At 44.4% G+C, this 13,456-nt stretch overlaps 1 protein-coding gene across 2 annotated transcripts in view; it reads right to left on the bottom strand.

Moving 5' to 3' along the window:
- RAPGEF5 (Rap guanine nucleotide exchange factor 5) overlaps positions 1–13,456 on the bottom strand; it is a 264,461-nt gene that overhangs the window by 138,437 nt on the left and 112,568 nt on the right. The window lies entirely within an intron of this gene.

The following is a 13,456-nucleotide window of genomic DNA, read 5'->3' as shown; positions in this document are numbered from 1 at the left end:
AATTCATTACCCATGGAGACTGTGATGGCAGATACAACAAATATCTTCAAAAAAGGTTGGACATCTTTATAGGAAGGAAAGGTATACAGGGATATATCCAATAAGGAAACATGGGAAGGAGGTTGATCCAGGGAGAAATGTGATTGAATTTATTGGAGTCAGGAAGACATTTCTTTTTCCCCCTTATGAGATATCATTGGATGATAATTCACTGGAGTTTTTAGTTTGCCTTCCTCTGGATCAATATACTGTAAGTACAGATATAGGATAAAGTATCGTCGTCTAAATTTAGCATAGGTAAAATGTGATACATGTCTTTTTGCAACCTCATCTACTATGTAACTATAATTTGCTAAATTCATTCTCATTTGCATGCCTGTAAATTGCGTTAACTCTGCATTAGATTGCAATACAAATCTCCGATACCAATGAAAATATAGGGGGAGGCTTGAGCAGATATCACACTTTTCTACAATAGAGTTATGTACTGGGCTGGCTTGGTAGCAGTGCCCTCGGTGCCCCAGCACCGAGCCCCACGGATACAGAGGCCCCCACGCTTATCCCCACAATAATTAAACTGATTGCCAGGGGAGAGAGCACGGGGCCTCCAAGCTTCTCCGGAGCGGTATTTCCTCCAGCAGCGTCACGTTGTCATGGCAACGTGACCTCAAATGACGCTGCAATGGCACGTGGCGCCATGTTGCCATGACAGCGCACCTCGTTGCCATGAAAATGTGATGTCATGATGCCGCGTTGTAGGAGGAGGTCATGCTGCTCCGGAGAAGGTAAGATGCCCTGCCAAACCCCCACTGCACCGAGCCCCGCAATATTCCTAGCTGGCCCTGATTAATGGGATTCCCAGAAAACCCTATGGCAGAAATTTATTTAACAGCTTTAATGCCTGTAGCCAACAACCAATGCTATGCAGAGGAATGCCTTCAGATACCAGCGGGGCTAATATACACCCTACCATATAATCACCCTGTAAATAAAAATACAAATAACTTTTAGTGGCCGGCTAGTAATCGTTTAACCATGACTAGCCGGCCACTTGGGTTTCTAAGGGGTTAAAATATATTAATAAGCACTACACTCTTAATAATATGTATTTTTAGCACCTACCTTTTGGTATTAGCCCAATATGACCCACTATCACAGTTTAGTGAACAGCAAATGAATACGTCATTAGCCGTCAATTCCTAATTTGCATACATTTGTAAAAACAAAACAAACATACTGTATATATTGTTTAACTCGTGCAATATGGCTTCAGTGAAAAGAACGATAAATAAAATAGGTGTTAAATACCAATGATGCCAATTTGTTCATTTATCAACCTTTAGTGAATCCCCCAGATTGTGTGTGCATTGTTCTTTATATATATCGCAGCATGTCCTGGCAATGCTGTATGAAAATAAACTAAACTATTATTACTACTATGTTGCTAGCCTGACAGAATTCTCTGAGGATTTCAGTGTAATCAGATAATATCACAGCAGAAACCCAGTGGGGGTTATGTATTAGGTTTCTCTGAAGTATGACCATGCACATCGCATGCTTTTTCCTTTCTAAACAGCAGCAATAAATGTAAGAAGGTTTCTTACATGCAATGAAGATTAGTTTGCCCAAACATTTCCCCCAAGCTAAATTGAAATGTAATCACTAACTCTTCCTAAGGCCAGGTCCCCGGTGCAGTCGGCGGCGCGTGTGCGCCTCCCACCAGCTCCTTACCTGCTTCCGGTCTGTCCCCGGTCCCTCCTCGCTCCCAGGCTCAGCCAGCAGGGGCTACAAGTGGATTGTGTTCCCGAGCGGCGACGCATCACGTGGTGCGCCAGAGAGCCAATCAGAGGCCAGGTATGTGACATCATCATTTACAAACAGCTCAGAGCAGGAAGTAAAGCCCCATTGTAGTTGCTGGGCAGATTTGTTGCTAGCTTTTAGGGGCTTAGCGCAGTATGTGTATTGTCTGCTCCTAAAAGGCAGAATTAAAGCCCTAAAGGAAATTTGCAGCCGGATTTTTATTTCGTCCATCTTGAGTCCAATAAAACTTCGGAGTCGTGCCCCCGTCCCCATCATGGCCGCGCCGACTTGACCCGTTTTTGGCCACTCTCCCGCGCCTAAAAATGATTCATGCAGACCGCAGTGAAGTGCCGTGCACATGCCGCCAGGCTGCCGCGCCGGCGCGTGCAGTGGGGCCTCATGTGTAATCCTCCCCAATACAGAAAGTGAAATGGGCAAAAATAATTTAATAATAAATTTATTTCATATATCGCTTTTCTCCAAATGGGACTCAAAGTGCTTCACAATTACAATATAGGGGGCGATACGCAGCACATAGGATTGTTATAGACCAGGCCTGCCCAACTCGTAAAGTGAGAAGGGCCGACCTGCTCCAAGGAAAAAAAATTTGGGCCGCACGGGTTAAATCATCATCATCATCATCATCATCATCATCATCATCATCTCTCCTCCAGCACCTCTCATCATCATCATCATCCTCATCTCCCCCAGAACCCCTCACTATCAACCTTTATGATACTCCCCATCTATCTCTCATACCCCCATCTCTCCCCCTCACCCACACAATACCACCCTCCACATCAAAAACACAATACCCCCTCCACATCCCCCCAGCCCATTCCATGTCAGCAGCCCCCCCCCAAGTCAGCATCCAATGTCAGCATCCCCCCAATGTCTCCCCTCAATATAACACTCTCTCCCCCTCCCCTAAATCACACCCTCTCCCCCTCCTCTCAATGACACTCTCCCCCTCCCCTCAATATGACACACTCTCCCCCTCCCCTCAATATGACACACTCTCCCCCTCCCCTCAATATGACTCTCTCCCCCTCCACTCAATATGACACTCTCCCCCCCTCCCCTCAATATGACACTCTCTCCCCCTCTCCTCAATATGACACTCTCCCCCTCCCCTCAATATGACACAATCTCCCCCTCCCCTAAATCACACCCTCTCCCCCTCCTCTCAATATGACTCTCTCCCCCTCCCCTCAATATGACACTCTCTCTCCCTCCCTTCAATATGACACGCTCCCTCCCCTCAATATGACACTCTCTCTCTCTCCCCTCAATATGACACTCACTCTCTCCCTCCCCTCAATATGACACTCTCTCCCTCCCCTCAATATGACACTCTCTCCCTCCCCTCAATATGACACTCTCTCCCTCCCCTCAATATGACACTCTCCCCCTCCTTTCAATATGACACTCTCTCTCTCCCTCCCCTCAATATGACACTCTCTCTCTCTCCCCCCCCTCACATGTCAGCAGCCCACCCCCCCTCACATGTCAGCAGCCCACCCCCCCTCACATGTCAGCAGCCCACCCCCCTCACATGTCAGCAGCCCACCCCCCCTCACATGTCAGCAGCCCACCGCCCCTCACATGTCAGCAGCCCACCCCCTCACATGTCAGCAGCCCAAACCCCCCCTCACATGTCAGCAGCCCACCCCCCTCACATGTCAGCAGCCCACCCCCCCTCACATGTCAGCAGCCCACCCCCCCTCACATGTCAGCACCCCCCCTCACATGTCAGCACCCCCCCCTCACATGTCAGCAGCCCACCTCTGCACCACAGCCGTTTTTCACACACACACACACACACACACACACACACACACACACACACACACACACGGCATGCTCTGACCTCCCCGGCATCCTGCATCCTCCTCATGCTGCTTCTGCCCCCGCGCACTGCAAAACCCGGGGGCAGGGAGGGGGCGGGGGGGCGGTGGAGGAGGGGAGAGGGATGAATCGCCGCCATTTTTTTAAACTTTAAAAAAAAAAAAAAAAATTTAATTTATTTAATTAATTAAATGGCGCCCGGCCGGCCGGAGTCACCGCGGGCCACACAGAGAGGCCAGGCGGGCCGTATGTTGTGCAGCCCTGTTATAGACAATGTCCCTGCCAAGATAAGCTTACCATCTATGGTTCTGGTGCCTGAGGGAAGTGCCACAGGAAGATTAAGTGACTTGCACAATGTCAGAAGGAGCCGACATTGGGATTTGAACCAAGTTTCCCTGATTCAAACTCAGTGGGCCTCATTCTAGTAGCTTCGATATCAAGGCTTTGAGCAGTTATCACAAAAAAAAAAATTGGTAGCTATTCAGAAAGCCTCAATAAATTGGTTAATAAGGTGGTTAAATTAAGTCGCACGGGGAAAGCATTTTTTTTTTTGCGATTTCTGGCTCCCGGCCAAATACATCACATGTTTGTTGGCGATAAGTCCAAACTCGGAATTTTGATCAAAACGTGTAATTCTAGTAGCCTCAATAATCTTATCGAGGCTCTGGAATTGAGATTTTATCAAAGATTCTACTCGCTAGCAAAAAGCCTTTTTCGTGCATCGGACTGATTCCGTGTGTCTCCGGAGCTGATACACATTAATACCAGCACCGGAGACCCCCGGCATCAACCCGATGCATGAAAAATGCATTTACAGGTAGCTTCATTACCTTAGCGGTGAACCGCTGAGGCAATGAAGGGGTTAACAACCAGTGCCAGGTTTATTGTGGATAGCAGGGGTGGGGGAAGGTGGTATATGGCCCATGGTGGGTGTTTAGGCCTTGCGGGGGGGAGGGGGTTATGGGAGGAGTGAACCCCTCCATTACCTAAGCGGTTAATACCACAAAGGTAATGAAAGGGTTAACTCTCCCGCTACCCGCTACCCACCCGATAGGTATAAACACCAACCACTGGCCAAATACCACCCATCCCCGCTACCCACAATAAACAAAAATAAAAATACAAACACAATACTAAACAATACACCCATTAATTGCCAGTGTGGTTACTTCTGCCCTCATGGGAGCAAAGATAACGCCAATGCGAATAAATGGGCACCCTCTCTACCCCCAACAACCATTACAGTACAGTTATGGGCAAAATTACTATTATCCAGATATGGATAATAGCTCATTTGCCCATTGTAAATAAAAAATTAGCCAGCCAGCATAAATAAAGTAAATAAAACTTGCACTTACCCATGCCAGGGTGAAGGGCATCCTCATCACCATACTCCGCTTCCATGTCCTCCGTTGGCAGGAACACAACAATAAAAAATACAATCTATGGGCCCCTAATCCCTTAATCACCTTAGCGGTTAATAACCGCTATAGTAATTAAGAGGTTAACCCCCCCTTCCCTGCTACCCGCCCGGGAGGCCTCACCACCCACCCCAGGGCAAATATCCCCACCCTCTACCCATTGATTGGCACAGTGGCACATCATGCCCATATAATAGCCCCACTATAGCAGTCAATGGGCAACAATAAAAAATAACCTTGCCAAAAAGACACAAGAATAAAATAAATACACAAGCACCCAAACACCAGAAGAAGAAAAGCACTAAAAAGTCTAAACAACACATCAATAAAATTAATCAAACAACAAAACAGAAAATAATGTAATCCCAAAACACAAGAATAATATAATTAAATAAATAGCTAACTAACAGAAAAAATAAATAAATTAAACGCCTAAACAATCCAAAAATTTTATAAAAACAAGCCCTACAAAAACATAACAATTTACTCAAAACAATAAACAGAAATAGAAAACATTACAATTAATTAAAAGGAAGCATTTTCCAAAAAAATGCATTGTCTGTCACTATATTTATATATACACTAAAGTGGCATAAATAAATACATTAGCAGACAAAGGGATGATGTCACATCCTTCAAAACAAATGGAACATGTCACATGGTACAGGAACCAATGGGATTGTCTTCAATCCCATTGACTGTAGTACCATGTGATGTTAGCCATGTGGTTTTAAGGATGTGACGTACCTCCCTTGGAGATGACGTCACATCCTTACATTTTTTTTTTTTAAGTAGTGGCGGGTATGTGGCAGGACGGCCTGTAGCCAAGGTCAGGCAATAGTCCACACGTGTAGTTTCAGGTTAAAGTAAATCTTGAGTGGCTTTATTTCTCCACAGCATAACTAAATATGTGGGAACACCGTCCCTTTAAGGCATAAACAAAATATAGCAAAATAAATCCTGCTCCACATTGGGAGAATTTACTAACACTGCAAGCCTATCTATCGGCTGGCTGGCTAATCCATATGCAAACCGTTAGACTATATCAAACAGTCAGAAAAATAATATGAACAGTTCTTACTGTGACTTTTAAAGCTGTAGTTGTGAATCAGTCTGCATAGCAGCTTGTCTAGGATAGCACTGAGAGAGATTACCAGCAATGACTTCCTTATATGTCATGCAGGTTGTCAGGTTTGTTGTCTCCCTTCTGATTACTCAACCCTTCCTCCTGGGTTAACCCTCTGAGTGCTGGATGAAGCACTCAGACATATGTCTCCCAGGCATAACTGTTAGTGGCTGACTTCACCCTGTCACAGTGTAAAAAAACGGAGCAGCAGGGGTTGCTACTTTAAAAGCACAAAGCAAGTTGTAATCCATGCACGGCTTTCTATTAATTGTACGTGGAAAGTAGATTTATTTAGTATTTTGTTTGGGTTGGAGGGGGCCTTTAAAAATACAATTCAGGTGGGCCCAAAAAAGTTTGTTACGTCACTGCTGAGTAGAGAGGTTGGAAGTGCCTGAGTAGAGGTTGGAAAAGCCCAAGTAGATATTGTAAGAGCCTTCATAGAAGTTGGAAGAGCTTGAATAGAGGGTTTGGAATAGCCTGAGTATAGATTTTGGAAGAGCCCGAGTATAGATGTTGGAAGAGCCCGAGTATAGAGGTTGGAAGAGCCCGAGTATAGATGTTGGAAGAGCCCGAGTATAGATGTTGGAAGAGCCCGAGTAGAGAGGTTGGAAGAGCCCGAGTAGAGAGGTTGGAAGAGCCCGAGTAGAGAGGTTGGAAGAGCCCGAGAAGAGAGGTTGGAAGAGCCCGAGTAGAGAGGTTGGAAGAGCCCGAGTAGAGAGGTTGGAAGAGCCTGAGAAGAGAGGTTGGAAGAGCCTGAGAATAGAGATTGGAAGAGCCTGAGAAGAGAGGTTGGAAGAGCCAGAGTAGAGAGGTTGAAAGAGCCTGAGTAGAGGTTGGAAGAGCCTGAGTAGAGAGGTTGGAAGAGCCCGAGTAGAGGTTGGAAGAGCCCGAGTAGAGGTTGGAAGAGCCCGAGTAGAGGTTGGAAGAGCCCGAGTAGAGGTTGGAAGAGCCCGAGTAGAGAGGTGGAAGAGCCCGAGTAGAGAGGTTTGAAGAGCCCGAGTAGAGAGGTTGGAAGAGCCCGAGTAGAGAGGTTGGAAGAGCCCGAGTAGAGAGGTTGGAAGAGCATGAGTAGAGAGTTTGAAAGAGCCTGAGTAGAGAGTTTGAAAGAGCCTGAGTAGAGAGTTTGGAAGAGCCGGAGAAATCTCTGGAGCTGAAAAAAAGCCTGGTTCAACTCTAGGGACCCTCAGGTTCCCATCATATAAAAATTAAATGGGGGGTAAAAAAAACAAAGCAGCAGGGGTTGCTACTTTAAAAGCACAAAACAAGTTCTGATCCATGCACGGCTTTCCATGTATTTTCATGCATAGAAAAAACATCATGAACAAACAAAGAATGATGGATTGTTGAAATTGTTTTTAATCTTATGCAATGCAACATTAGGTGAGGCTTTGCTAAAGACTGGAGAAGGGAAGCAGTTGAGACAGCACGTTGTGTAACAAGACAGATAGTTCAAAGGGTATTTCACTCTCAGGAGAAACACCTAAAAACCTTGATCAATGAGTTAGCTACAAGTGACAGCAAGGGAAATGCCGAGGGAATAGGATGCAATGAACATGTGTGCAGTGAGTTATTGCACCTAAACAGAGCAATCATGCACAACTAGGGGAAATCATTGAGATATTATTGTGTGCCAATGTGAAAAGTGTTCTCAGTACAGTATAGCATTCAGGTCCAAACGAACATAAAGGAACATATTGCACATAGGTATAGCCAGGGTTTTTTTGGGGGGGTACGCGGAGATACGCTGAATCCCCACCTTTTTCATACTTACAAAAAAAAATGTAAGTACCGGTCTTACCCGATTATAAGGCAAGGTTTATTCAATAAGTTAGATTGAAAAGTCCATACTCGCCTTATAATCAGCCTCTGAGGCCGAGTGCGCATCCGCTCCTGTGTAAGCGATTAACACAGTAGCCATCTGCGCATGCGTGAGTGCTCATGAAAAGATTGTTGAAGGACAACAGTACCCCCACCTTTTCTCACAGAAAAAAAGCACTGGGTATCGCATGTAACATGGCATGACTTTGAAACACAAAGCTAAACAGCATATCTGGGCTAGAACTTTTCCAGCACTGAAGATCTTAAGGACCATTTATGGAGCCTTGACCATGTGTCATCCTGTTGGTCAATAAAAATGGAAAGAAATTGAACTGGTTAAAACTATAGAGTGTGGATGGGTTAGTATTAAGAATGGACGCAGTCATTTGATCTGGAAGCCACTTACAATATTCCCTCTTTTTAACACTCACCTTGATTATATTACACGTCATTATTAAAACAAGCAACACAATATTATTCCTCCCGATCAGAGGATGCAATGCAATGATAGTATGGAAGCTATCTCCAAATGAATGAGAGAGAGCGAGATGACAGCAGAGCAAAAGGTCTAAAAGAAGCAACATTTTACATGTTGTTTTTAACATTGCCGGTTCCTCTGATACATAGCCCCTTATGTGTATTTTATATTGCAACACACAAAGCAATAAAACAGAAAGAGCTATATATAGTAAGCTCTTCAAAATAGGGATTCCTATCTTACACTGTTTGAATTCACCTCTGGAGTATTTACCTTTGCGCTGACATTGATTACTGCTACACTAGCAATAGAAAAATCAAAATGATGTATATGTGTAATAAATGGCTCACAACACTGCTCTGTGAAGCACTGCCAGGCAGTTCACTCATCCGAAGCATTCCTTTATGAAATCTTCAACACACCCCCTATAAATCATAACATATCCAAAACAATATTGGAGGTGAGTGAAAAATAAAAAGAAGGGCAAGAGGATGTTGTTATAGCAAGTGTATTATAGTACTTTGATAAATACAAGGAGATGGTGTGTGTATTTCCCAGTTTGAAAGCAGCAATTCCCATATCTATTATATATTTGTCTGCATACACAAGCAATCAATTCCTGTCTACAAGTACTAATAAATCAATTATACCTATAAACTAATTACATTATGAACCAACACAACTGAAAAAATTGCAGCAATATATCTGCACCACAATGTCTCCTGCTGAAACCTCTCTCCTGGCTTTCTATCAAACCCCGTATTACAAACACAATTCCTTTCTTTTAAGGCTATACACTCTTCTGCCTTACATCTCAGCCCTAATGTCTCGCTATACACCGCCTGACTCTTGCGTTCTGCTCAAGGATGTCTTCTCTCTACCCCTTTCCTATCTAAAGTCCTCTCCCGCCTAAAACCTTTCACACTCACTGCCCCACAGCTCTAGAATGTCCTTCCCCTCAACCTCCGACTGGCACCCTCTACCTCTACCTTTCAGACCCACCTTAAAAAACACCTCTTTAACAAAGCACATGGGTAGCTCGTTGGCTGATACTTTACACCTCATACATCGATCTTGGCCCCTTGCAGACGCACTTACAGAACACCTTCCTACTGGCTCTGTATGTTCTCCCTACTTGCCACTTAGATTGTAAGCTCTTCGGGGCAGGGATTCCTTTTCCTAATGTTATTTTTATGTCTGAGGCTCTTATTCCCATTATGTGTTCTATTATTATGTCACGTGTATTACTGCTGTGAATCGCTACGTACATGATGGCATGATATAAATAAAGATATACACATACATACATAGCACCAACAGCATATGCCTATACTAATCACAGTGAACAAGTTAACCAATTAAACAATGCATTCAACTGTTCAAGGTGACATACATGTAAGGACAAGGCTCTATGTACCAAGGACATTTTGATGAAGAACTCAAACTAAGAAAGGGATAATAAACACATTAAGGGCATGTATATATTTTTGGCACTTTCCTCCCTTTTCAGCACAGCTGACTGGCTTTCCATCCTTTGCCAAAAATAAATAACTACAAACACACACAGCATTTCAACAGAAAGTATTAAGTTTGCATTGTCTGTATATAGGGCTGAAAAAATATCACCAGTCAAGGTAAAAAGTCACTCATTCCCCCATCATACCCAGACAGGTTCCCCCATCATACCCACACAGGTTCCCCATCATACCCACACAGGTTCCCCCATCATACCCAGACAGGTTCCCCCATCATACCCACACAGGTTCCCCCATCATACCCACACAGGTTCCCCCATCATACCCACACAGGTTCCCCCATCATACCCACACAGGTTCCCCCATCATACCCACACAGGTTCCCCCATCATACCCACACAGGTTCCCCCATCATACCCACACAGGTTCCCCCATCATACCCACACAGGTTCCCCCATCATACCCACACAGGTTCCCCCCGTCATACACACACAGGTTCCCCCATCATACCCACACAGGTTCCCCCCGTCATACACACACAGACCCTGCCGTCATAGCAATAGAGGTTCCCCCCATCATACCCACACAGACCCCCGCGTTATACCCACACAGGCTCCCCCGTCATACCCACTCAGACCCCCGCCATTATACACACACAGACCCTCTATCATACCCACACAGGTTCCCCCCATCATACCCACACAGGCCCCCGCTGTTAAACACACATAGACCTCCATCATACCCACACAGATTCCCCCCATCATACCCACACAGACCCCCGCCATACCCACACAGACCCCACTGTCATACACACTCAGACCCCCACCGTTATATCCACTTATCTGTGTCATACCAACACAGACCCCACTGTCATACCAACACAGACCCCACTGTCATACCAACACACAGACCACACTGTCATACCAACACACAGACCCCACTGTCATACCAACACACAGACCCCACTGTCATACCAACACACAGACCCCACTGTCATACCAACACACAGACCCCACTGTCATACCAACACACAGACCCCACTGTCATACCAACACACAGACCCCACTGTCATAACAACACACAGACCCCACTGTCATACCAACACACAGACCCCACTGTCATACCCACACAGACTCCCGCCGTCACAGACTCCCTACGTCATACCCACACAGACCCCCGCCGCTATACCCACACAGACCCCCGCCGTTATACCCACACAGACCCTCCATCATACCCACACAGGTTCCCCCCATCATACCCACACAGACCCCCGCCATACCCACACAGACCCCACTGTCATACCAACACACAGACCCCACTGTCATACCAACACACAGACCCCGCTGTCATACCCCCAAAGACGAACTTAAAGTGATTTGTTACCGGCGCTAACCACACCCAATCTGTGATAAAATAGTGCACAAAATTAAAATTCAAAATAAAATGTGTCAAGGTGATCACTGATCAAATTCTCAACCTTCCAGGAATGTGTACAGATTCCTTTCAATAGTAGCTTGTCCGGGATGGGAAGGGAGCGAAGATAGCAGGGATACACCATGAAAAATAAAAAATAAATGCATACAATAGTGTAATAAGTTCTTTTCAATCTGGATAAAACATGTATGTCTTGGCTCTATAGCAATGCCTACTTACAGCAGGTCAAAAGGTAAAAAGCATTGATCTACACAGCAGGTAGAAAGGTGTCAGGATCTTCAGGAACAACAGCCCAGGTTTACAGCATAAGAAATCAGCACCTCAGCTCAGACGTCTGAGCTGAGGTGCTGATTTCTTATGCTGTAAACCTGGGCTGTTGTTCCTGAAGATCCTGACACCTTTCTACCTGCTGTGTAGATCAATGCTTTTTACCTTTTGACCTGCTGTAAGTAGGCATTGCTATAGAGCCAAGACATACGTGTTTTATCCAGATTGAAAAGAACTTATTACACTATTGTATGCATTTATTTTATATACCCCCAAAGACCCCACTGTCATACCCACACAAATCCACGCCGTTATAGCCACACAGATTTCCCTCCCCCCCCCCCATATACCCACACAGCCCTCCCTTCACATAACCCACACAGATCCTTAACTCACTAAAAGCCTGAATGTAGCTGAGCGGAGACTCTGTAAAGGGCTTGTCTGACCATGTGCTTTATGGTGCCAAACTGCAAGGCATGTGCAAACTGCCTTAAGGTGCTTGGTTCAACATGTTACAAGGCATTGTGGGGCATTTGATTTGAGGATTTGTCGGGAGTGACAGCCTTGCTGCCTGTACACACCCTGCAGGTTGGCGCCATAAAGCGTGCGGTCCAATGAAAATGAGCTAAATGTTTCACTCATCTGCCCTTTATTTCCACTTTCCAGTCATGACTACATATATTGGGTGACCTCACAAAAATGTAAATTAAACAATATACAGTATGCAAAGTGACACACATCCAGGGCTCTACATATCAAGGTCATTTTGATGAATTTTAAACTCACTTATTTGATGACCAAATCCTCACGTGGAATAATTAGATTTCCCTATTTTTAGGGCCCTATTCAATAAACACTAACAAAGAAGCTTTGGCATCATAAGGATAGGTTGTTGATCTTTCCCAAATACTCAAAAAAAATGAGTTATTCATGATTTTTAGCTGAAAAAACAGGCAATGAGCATATACAAATGCAGCATGGATCCAAAGAAGTTATACAAATCAGGGATTAAATAAACTACAGTATCAAACAAGTGATAATATGTGGGCTAAAACTTGTGATAGTTCCCCATTTTGAAGGAAAGGTTTCATGGCTGAAAAAATCTTGTGCACTCACACTCAAATCAAATAAACTTTATTGGCAGCATGACGAAAGAACATCTCAGTATTGCCAAAGCATGAATAACAGGAGGTAGGGGATAATGATTACCCAGTACACACTCACTCTCTCATTCAGCTGGTCTCTTTCACTCACCTTCTCTTGCTCCCAAGTGTTACTTCTCTCATTCGGACATGCATTTACACACACACAACTAATGGTTCCATTGTGGAAAGCCACTGTGGGATTTGTCAGGGACTTTGATAGGCATGTTCACTGGAGATTTTTCTTATTCACAATTATTTAGGCAGCTTCTCAGTTTTATGACTATGGTTTCCCTTCTTTAAGCTGTGTCACAGAGTTGTACTTCAACTTGTTCATTTCTTTTGGGTTGTTTCTCAGGTCTGTTGAGCTATATCAAAGGTCTTTATGGCTAAGGGTAACGCATGGGAACACTCTCAGGATATTAATGTGCACCCTTTGTATACAGACTCAAGGAGAAAAGAACAAAAGAAAAATAAAACAGAATGTATTCAAATCTCAGAAAACAAACAAACAAAAAAATGAAAATAAAAAAGTGAGAAACTACTATTTTAAAAAAGCTGTTAATATTACAAAACAAGAAAGACTAATTAAAAACCATGAACAAATTTATACAGTATGTGTATCAAAAGCTACAGTTATGGGAAAC

This window comes from Ascaphus truei, chromosome 2 (genome assembly GCF_040206685.1).
Source record: "Ascaphus truei isolate aAscTru1 chromosome 2, aAscTru1.hap1, whole genome shotgun sequence".
Lineage (NCBI taxonomy): Eukaryota > Metazoa > Chordata > Amphibia > Anura > Ascaphidae > Ascaphus > Ascaphus truei.
Note: the sequence above shows the minus strand (reverse complement) of the source record. Positions and strands in the feature narration are given on the sequence as shown.